Genomic DNA, 10,250 nt, shown 5'->3' on the forward strand with positions numbered 1-10,250 from the left:
GGATGATCCGTCTCCAGTGTAAATCGGGCCAATTTGTTCCACACTCAATCCCATGCCCCGGCTATAGAAACGAAAGTGTAGGCGCTGATATTTTCCTACATCCTTGGCTAAAAGAAAAAGACTTTTCAGTTAAAATAATCATTTAAGTTCTTCTAAGTTCCAATAATGAGTTAATGGCACACTTCAGGGACTACAAGTTCTTGTTACAATAATCTTCTCAGCCTTATGTCATCATAAAACACAGTATCCTAGACACATAAGCCGGATTTGTATACCTGTTAATAATTTCGGAGCGGAAAAACGTAATAAGCCTGCGCGAGTTTTGGCTGTGCGTCAGGCTCCAAGTTTGAAAAAGGGCGGGAATTTTGTCCATCGTGTAAACAAAAAATGTTATGAATTTGAGATGCTTTCCCAATTTTTCGGCAAGCAGCAGTATTTTCACGTCACTAATGAAAGCTGGGGGTATTGTTTCCGTGGGGAAACACTTTTTTCCGTACAAAATGAACTTAAAGAAGGTTTCCGAACCCTTTGTGTATTTCTCGCGGTATACAAGAAATGTCGGTGCGAAGACACATTTTTTTCCAGAAACCTTTGCATATTGCATCCATATAAACAAACCACTGAATATATAAGCAAGAGAGCTCCTCAGAAGGTAGGGGGAGCCTTGTTTTCTTCATAGTGAAATGCCGAAAAAAAAATCATGCTTGCCCAAGTTTTAATAAATCAACCGAAGGACATCCTCCCGTACCTTATCACAGTCCGCCGTTCTTTCTACCAATGCAGCGATGCAGCGAGCATTATTACCTGAGTCGAACAAAACAAAAGAAAAGCGAGAAATACAGAGCCACTGGAAAACGAACTATACACAAGAAATAACTTTCTGTTTCAGTTAGACGACTCTACACAAATACAACTGGATAATGCTAAAACTAGAGACTTCCATGGTTCACTAAACTGGAAAATTCACACTGTCAGCCAGACTGGCCCAATGAATTGGAACAGCATAATAAGACTAGATGAGAACGCCTGGAAAAAAATTTTGACCTCCCTAAAGAGCATCTGCAAGGAGACAAAGTTGAAAGAATTCCAGTTTAAATTAATTCACAGGATTGTAGTTACTACAAAGGAGCTTCATCGATATGGTATTAAAGCGGATGATGAATGTCTCTACTGAGGTGAAAAAGATTCAATTGATCACACTTTTCTTAACTGTCGATTTGTAAAGATTTTCGTAAACAACGTAATTGACTGGTTTAACGCGGCCAACAACTCAAAATTTGATCCAACAATGGAAGAGAAACTATTTGGTATCACATCTGGCCCATACGAAAAAGAAATATTAAAGAAATTTAATTACACAATCCTATTTATGAAATACTACATATACACCAGTAAGATGCATAACCAAGCTATTTATCTTTCTGTCTTTGTTAATAAAGTTTTATTTAAGTACAGAATAGAAAGCTTTAGTCAGTTAGCTACGAAAAAATGCCCCTTACAAAAGCGCAAAACCTCTTAAGGTTTTGCGCTTTTGTGAGAAAATGAAATTAGTTAAGTTATACATAAGAGAAATGTTAACGTTAGTACTGTTGAAACCAATGTAAAGTAGGTTGAGCGATATATGTGATAGTTGATGTAAGTACTAGTAGTGCAGGAAACGTACCAATAAAGTACTTTATATTCTCAAAAAAAAATTACCTAGTCGATTGTCTGAGCCGCAAGTATGGCAAGCAATGCGCACAAAGCAGCGCCGTACGTTTTTCCTCTTTGAAGTTAATAACAACCTCTTGTTGACCGCGAACGATATTCTTACCGTACGAAACCGTTTGAATCCGGAGAGATTTGTCGTGTAAACGATTTTCTTTCGAATCCGGACACTTTTTAGCCTGCGTCGCAGACAGTCTAAACCGCTGCTATAGTCGGTATACCGGTATACCGGGGATTTTGTGACACGTCCGGCTGCAACGCAGGCTAGACACTTTTCGGCCTCCGATATTTTTGAGTTTGCAGTATAATGGGCCATATTCCTCAGAAATCAAAGTTATTGACGCAGTCAATGTTGACGTTCTCCAGACTTTATTGGGGACGAAGACGATGGCACGATCGAAGACCATGACTACTCCAGAACAAATGCCTGTGGGACATCATGATGGACAACGCGTGGTCAGCAAGTGGAAAGAAAACTTCAGACTCTCTCAACCTACTCCTGGCCTTCTTCTTGGCGACATTTTGTTTCACCTTGTCGAGGCAACAAACTACTTGTTAACCATTCCATCATGAATTTTTGTTTCTTTTTTTTATCATGAATGTTCCCGTAGTTATCGTCGTGTATAAAACGGTTAGGAATTCGAATATCCTTTCAGTGTTCACGCCTATCGAATCCGAATACTCTAAAATTGATGACTCCGGAAACATTTACTAGTAGGACACCGAAAAAATCTCATCCTGTGTAAGCCGTTTGGATCGAAAGAGGTTTCTTTTGAAAGCATTTTCAAAGCGCTTGGCAGAAAGTTATCTTCTATGTGCTTATCCTAGGTGTGCTTCGAAAATAATTCTTTTATTGAATTTCTCTGTATGGATGGCTCGCCTGAGGCGCCATGGCTGCTGACATTCTATTAACCACTTTCGAAAGTCGTTTCTCGAAAAGCACTGAGCATGTTAAGGCGAAAAAAATCCCTTTTGAAAGTTTCCATCAAAGCGCAGGACGGTAAAAATATTTCTTTCCCGTCTTTTAGAACTTTCGCTCCAAAAATCTTATTATGCGCGCGCAAATTTTTGCATGTTTAATTTTTAATTGCTATAACATTTCCAAAAGTTTGCAGATTCATGTTGAAAAGAGCTGCTTTTCTAGAACTACCGCACCGTTTGGATCGGGAGAGGTCTCTTTGGAAAGCACTGGGCAGAAAAAACTTATCTTCTGTGTTTATCCTAAGTTTAGTTCGAAAATAAGTCTTGCCATTTCTCTGCATGACTGGTCACGAGACGTCATGCTGCTGACAAAAATTACATTCTAACCCGCTCGAAAGATTTTTCTCGAAAAGTACTGAACGGATAAAAGCAGAAAAGAACAGATCCCTTTGAAAACCTCTTTGAAAGCGCCGCACTGGTAGAAGTTTTCTTCCCCTTTCTTTACGAATTGTGCTTCGAAAATCCAGTGGAAGTTTTGTTTTTCGATTTCCATAATCTATTTTTTTTTAGCGGAGCTTCAGCGCGCGAAGCGCGCCAGCGAAGCACCATGGCTAAATAAAATTGGTAACCCATCAAGCCGAGAAAATTTGGTTATGACGTAAGCGTACGAGCAAGCGAACGCCGTCCGTACAGACTCTGGGGGAGGGGGAGGGGCGTCTCGAGGTAACCCCCGGGGGAAGCTAAGGAATGCCATCTGTTCTGACCGGGATTCTTCAGAAAAGTCAGGGAAAAAAAATTATTTTTATTTGTTATGTTAACAAACGATCGGAGGGGTTGATCTAACAACAGAGGGCAAGGATTAACAGCCAAAGAAGTGACGAAGAAGATCGCGAAAGAGCGGGCCAGGGCTAGAAAGGAGGCGAGATGGTACTGAACAATGCTGTGAATTAGATCGAGTCAGGGCTTGAGAAAGGAGATGAAATAATACCGAACAATGCCGTGAGGCAGAGCGAACGACGGCTATAGAAAAGAGCTGGAATACCCGAAAAATTTACTCAGAAGACTACAGAACTTCGCGCGTCGAGATGTGCAGCCGTCCAAGAAGTCACATGATTTCATGAGGTGATCAACAAGAGAAATCAAACGTGTTTCTTGTGTTTAGAGGAAAAAACACAGCGGGAAAAGTGGTTGATTCGTTGATCTATCGAAAAGATTAATTCAGTTCAGTCTTTGCAACTTTTGCTGAAAGTTTCTGCCTATAGGATTCAAACTGAAGTGAACTGCCATATTGTGGTAAGCGACTTTGTTACATAGAAACTTTCGCATTTTCCATAAAAATTATGTAGTTGCTTCGGCGAGATAAGCTTAGAAGTTAAGGCTTATATCTTCAATAGGAGTTTTAAAGTCTCCTTGATTATCTGATTTGGAACCATACTGGGAGAAATTTGATAAATTTCAAAAAATAAGACTAGAGTCGTTGAATATAAAGTTGCATATTGTAAACAAACAAGCTTAGTTTTCTGTCGTTTTTCGCCGTATACCGATAACCTCACGTCTAAAAGTAATAACTGAAACTGTATTTGTAAATACTGCCAGGCGAGTTTTGAAGTTTTCTTTGTGTTAGTAAGGACAGCCACTTTGTAGACTGCTATAATTTCTTCGCTGTTTACCTTTGGAAGAAGGAAAACCATCGATTTGCTATCCTTGACAGCTTTTGACGCTCGTTATGTTGTCATGCATACTGCGTTTACAAATTATGGAGACTTCCTCGTTTTGTTTGTTTAATCTATTGGGTTTAGTGAGATGTTTGGCTGAATTTCTTTTAAGGTTATTGGTAAAAGACTGGTAAAGCTACGGCCGAAAAAAGGACTGCAAAGCCGTCGGAAAAAATAATATTCAAATTACGCTTTAGCGCGAGTAATTATTAAGAGTGCCTGCCTGTAAAAATCAGACAAATTCTTAATTTCGCAGCAAGGGTCGGAAATTCGATTTCGCTCATATTCCTATGGTAGATAGGCTAGGGTATGACAAAAACTACAGGATAGGTTTTTTGGCAAAATATCCTTTCATTTCAAAGAAATATGCAAGCAAGGATTCAAGCAGCAATAGATCAAACGATGATCAAACGATGATCAAACGTAATATTTTGGTGGAGTGCAAAGCAAGCAACTATCTACAAATCACTTAGCCGTTTTTGACTTAGATGCAGTGGTGATCATATGTGTCGAAAGAGAGTCATAGATTCATGGTATTCGACCATTAAATAAGTTTACAGTTGGCGATGTACATCGGACGTTGTGTAAACAAAAGTAAACGTCTGCTTTATGTGCGACGAATGGTGACGGAAACACGTCAAATCGGCGTTTGGACCTGCCTTTTACCGCAAATAAGGTTAGAACATTTCGAAATTATCAGCTCTGTGTCTATTTCAACTTAATATAGCTCAAGACATGTGGCGCGTGCTAAAATATATGTCTAAGCCGTAAATTGAAATTTGACGACAGATGGTCAAATATCTGCATTTTTAACGTACTTTGAAAAGCTCTCGCGTCGCTCACAATCATTTGCCCAGAGAAATTTTTACAGGAATCTGTAGACCATCCTTCTGCGATTCAACCACCAGAAGCTTGATCCATTTGAAGGTTTCGCACATGGTGAAGGTGAATTATTTTTACGACGTACTTTTAAGTGAATGAAATACATGTCTTCGAAATTTAATTATTTTGCACCCAACAAAAACCGCAACATTCCCTAAAATCAACCCAGTACACATTTAAACATTGCACAAAAATATTTGAGTGTTTTAAAGACGGAAGAATGATGTGGTTTTGCATGCGAGGCTCTCAAACTTGTTTGATAAAATGGTGCGTCAAATGACGATTTTAACGGAATTTGGTAATTTGCATATTTCTTTGAAATAAAAGGATATTTTGCCAAAAAACTATCCTCTAGTTTTTGTCATGCCCTAGCCTACCTACCGTAAAAATATGAGCGAAATCGAATTTTCGACCCTAGCCGAGTTATTTTCCATATTTATGGACAGGGACTCTTAAACTTGAACACCGCAAGTCTTAAAGATTTTGGACGTTTCCCGGCTTCTAAATGCATTTGTTGGCTTTAACTGGAATGATAATCAATCTTAAACGAATTTTCTGTAACAGGGCTGGAAATAACAGTCGGTCATCGGACATTGTCCGACCAAATTTTGAATATGTCCGGTCAATTTCACATTATGATCGGACATTGTGTCCGAACATTTTACCAACACCTATTGTCCATCCATAAAATTTGGTTATATAAATTGTTAAAACGGCTCGAAGTTGCGACCGGTACGGTCGCCAATGCGGCTAAAATTTCATCTTTAGCGACCAAAAATTCTGGTTTAGTCGACTACCGAAAATACGTCTGCGTTCACAGGCTACCATAATGGCGACTACGTTTCTCTGTGTTGACGATCAGCAACGGTTATTTTCTCAGTCATTATGTCCTTCCAGAAATACATAGTGAAAGATCTTTGCTTCTATAAAATTCAACATAAGAAAAGAAAGCAATCTGTCCTTTTGCTTTGCTGTAAAGGATTTCACCACATCGGAAAACTTGCAAATGGCTGATCGTATTTGAAATCGCCCTATAATGCATTGCAAACCCTTCAGCATTAAGTACGTCATGTATGCCTACCGATTGTGTCTTTTGTAATGCATACACAAAATTATCGGCCAAAAAGGTCTTGGAAATTCTTTCTTTGCAAATGTTATGCATTGAGTTCTTTTCTGAATAAAATTCCACTTGATTTTTATCACTTAGTCGCCAAATGCCTACTCAAGCATTTTTTTAATTTTGGGCCCTTGACTCTGACAGTTTGAGTCATATCCAGGAGCCCATTATGGGCTTCTGCCATATCATAAAGCAGAAGTGTTCATCTTTCCTGTACTTGCTAAATAAATTACTTTTCAGAAATCGCCCTATTATGCATTACATGCACCGCGATATGCTGTTAGCCCTTCATGTATGTACCCTAGAGTCGACTTTGGTCAGGAGCCCATCACTAGGAGCCTGCAACTCCCATACCAAGCCTATGTCACGGTATTTTACAGACCAGTCTATTTTAAGGCTTTTTTTCCCTCGAAAAAAGTCAGTTCCTGTCTAAACGAGCACGCATCGGTAAGGGGAGAAAATGGAGGCCTCAGGTGGACATGACGACCTAATCTTCCGGTGAAATTATAAAGTCCGTACTTGTGATTGGTCACTGAGGTTCCTGCGGGGGCTGAATGCACGGTAAATTCAAACTAAAAAAAGATCGGTCTGTGAAAACACCGGGACAGTAATAATTGAGGAAGTTGCACACCCCTAGTGATGGGTTCCTGTGTAGAAAACTAGGTTTGCTTGAAGAACATATAATCAGGAGATAACCAGGAGAGATTGGTGCAGTCATTTAGTAGACAAAGTCATCTAGTTAATCATAAATGATAAATAAATCACATTTAAATACAGTTTTGAACAATTTGTATTGAAAATCTTTACAGTATATGCTAATAAATTTTTTTATGCTAATTAATTATGCTAATCAATTATGCAAATTAATGTCCGGTCAAATTGATAAGATGTCCGACCAAAATGAAGATTTGAATGGACACATGTCCTGTTAAAGAAGAAAAATTATTTCCAGCACTGCTGTAACATTTCTGGCATCCTTCGTTTGATTCAGGTGTAGTGATATGCATATTGTGTTTATGTAGTTTTCCTCGGTTTTGTTGTTGTTGTTGAAATGTCGAGTGCATGATTAGTATTACACTAGGCTTGCTGATGCAGCAAGTATGGAATATAATTTTCCAAAATACTAAATCCATACACTCTTCTGAAACGTGGTAAATTGCTAATAGCACCTCCATATTCCCCTTTTGCACATGAACATGAACTATTTTTTCTACATCAATCAGTGACCCTGCATGCAGAGAAAGCTCTACACGGAGATGATTTCATTGGTGTCACTGCATTTGGGGATACACGGTCCATATTTTCAATTTTTGGGGGTTTTACATGGTCAATTTTGGTGCACGTACGATATACTTTTTATCCATTTAGCTGTAATTTTACTGATGTCTTAATTAAACATATCTTGGATTTGGCTGACCAAATGCACATATGCATCAAAACCTCCGAGTGTGTATCAATTGTTTACATGTAGTGAAGGCAAAATATGTGTAGATGGTATAACTTACTTGTAGCTTACTGATTAATTTTTGACATAATTTAATTACAAAATTATATATTTGATGGGGTCACCCAGTAGTTAACAGTCTCTGTAGTCCACAATCTTCGTGTTGAAAAAAACACATCAATTATTGAAGTTGAATTATAAAATTATTAATGGTGGCCTACATGTAGGTATTCATCCACAAAGTGTTTTTTGTACCATTAATGCCTGGGGGATTTTTTCATTGTGAATGTTGCAATTTTGCAGTAGGGAATGGATCTCATTATATTCCTGTATGTTGTTCTTAATACTGTACAGCTGTCATACCTTTAACTGTATCTTTTTACAGTCACTTTTGAGAAGTGTCTTAAGGCTATGTAGAATTCCAGTATTTTTTAAAAGGTAGACAATATTAATAGCATATTTTATGAAAAAAAACTGAATTATTGATGGATGTACAGCATGAAGGCAAATAGCAATGCACGATTATGTTACAAAATACATGTACAAATTCACGCCACCACTGAGTCATTTGTAAACATTCTAATATTTAGATTTAGCCAAACCTAAAAGTGGAGCTCCTGGGCGGGGTTCCTCAAAGTCCGAGTAAGCTAACCCAGGATTTTGATGTGAGTTTTGTAATTTTGCGTTGAGGTTTTCTGTTTATAATGTCTGGCCTTCTGTTTTGAGTTTCAATAATCTCAAACTACATAAAACATAAGCACTGAAAAACACTAGTATAACTTCTGAACAACCCAGCCCTGATTAACAAGTTAACCTAGCTTGAGCCCACGATCCAATAGAAAACCAGTACTTTGTCAGCGGTCAACTTTTCAAAAAACAGGTGACCTTGATGAGCTCTTTAGCTGAGCCTGTGATATGGTCACATAATACTGGTCAGCAGATACCTTGTTTTGAAAGCTGTCAATTGACCATGACATGGATGTCCAATATCATACATGGACGATTAAACTATGGCTGCCATGTTCCGCGGCGTTGGCTTCCTTGGACGCACCCGCCATGATCCACACTGCTAGCCATGTTGACCATGAAAAAATAGTTCTATGGTTTTTTATTTGTACGCGTACATGTGGTTCTGTTTCTATAGTTATGGGGCTCCGCTTGGCGGCGGCCGCTTGGAGCTCCGCCATAAAGGTGGCTGTGTCATAAATTGTTTCACAAAAAATGGAAGGAAGCAATAAGTTCATGGTTTAAGGTTACCGTATACCTCGAGAGGTGTTTTGCATTCAAGAGAAGTAATGCTCCCCTTTTACACTGTACTGTACATACCTAAACCCCTATATCAAATTAAAGCTTATAGAGCTGGTTATCAAACGAGACCAAGAATTTTGAAATAAAATGAATCATCCAATTATCCAGGCCCCCTATCGGGAGTGTCCACATCATCTTCAGAAAGCTACAGGTCAATGCAATTTTTTTGCTTATTTAATATGTTACTGTCTGCATTTTGCCATAGTCAATTTCAGTGAAAATAAAAGTTACAGAACAATTTTGAAATAGGATTTAAAAAATATATGAAGTGACTGTACAAGAATCACTCTTAGGAAAAAAGGAAATATTTCAAAATAAAATATCCTCTGACATGTTTTTGTTGTTTACATGTCAAATTAGCTACATCGCTTAGATGCATGACACTTCAAAAGGCATACATGTATGGTAACCCTAAAGACACAGCATTTACGACAGAGTGATTCTGAACTATATCCTTATTGTACATCTAGATTACACAATTGTTATCACTGTCACTCAAGACTGCATAACCTTCATGATCTAAAGGCAAGGACAAGATCAGATCTACTGACTCTTTCAAAAAGAGGAAGCTTGGGATTGCATAACCCCAGATATGCATGTTTGCCAAGATGACTTGACATCCCAATTTGTTTATATATTTTTTTTAAACCTTCACATTCAATACAGACTAAGGACAACAAAAGAAAAGCAACTAACTGGAATGCAAATGGTTTCAAGACCTAAATGGAAGATCAAGATGTCTATAATTATTTGGACCAGGACAATAAACTTAAACTGAGAAGACAGTTGAAGCCACTAGATGGAATGCAAACAATTTATAAACACTGCAAAAGTGTCACTCTCTTCTTTTAAGTCCAGACTGAAGTGTCATCATGTTCAAGATCATATATTTCATGAAAAGGTTACAAGGATCATATTTGAAATAATTTTCCTAATAGGCCTATTGCAACAGTGGACAACATTGCCTCAGCAAAGACAGGAAGATCTTCCAGTGTCATTTGTTGATTGCAATCATACAAAGTAAGTAAAAAAGATACCAAAGTTACATTCTCCAGATCTGCTAATTAAACTTTGACAATCCTACCTGCAAGACAACTCAGAAGACTTGCATGAACTCTTCAGATCACATGAAATACATCAAATGAATGGTTCTTGA

The sequence above is a fragment of the Orbicella faveolata genome, unplaced genomic scaffold, assembly GCF_042242905.1.
Source record: "Orbicella faveolata isolate gen_17 unplaced genomic scaffold, um_ofav_v1 contig_14, whole genome shotgun sequence".
Taxonomy (NCBI): Eukaryota; Metazoa; Cnidaria; class Anthozoa; order Scleractinia; family Merulinidae; genus Orbicella; species Orbicella faveolata.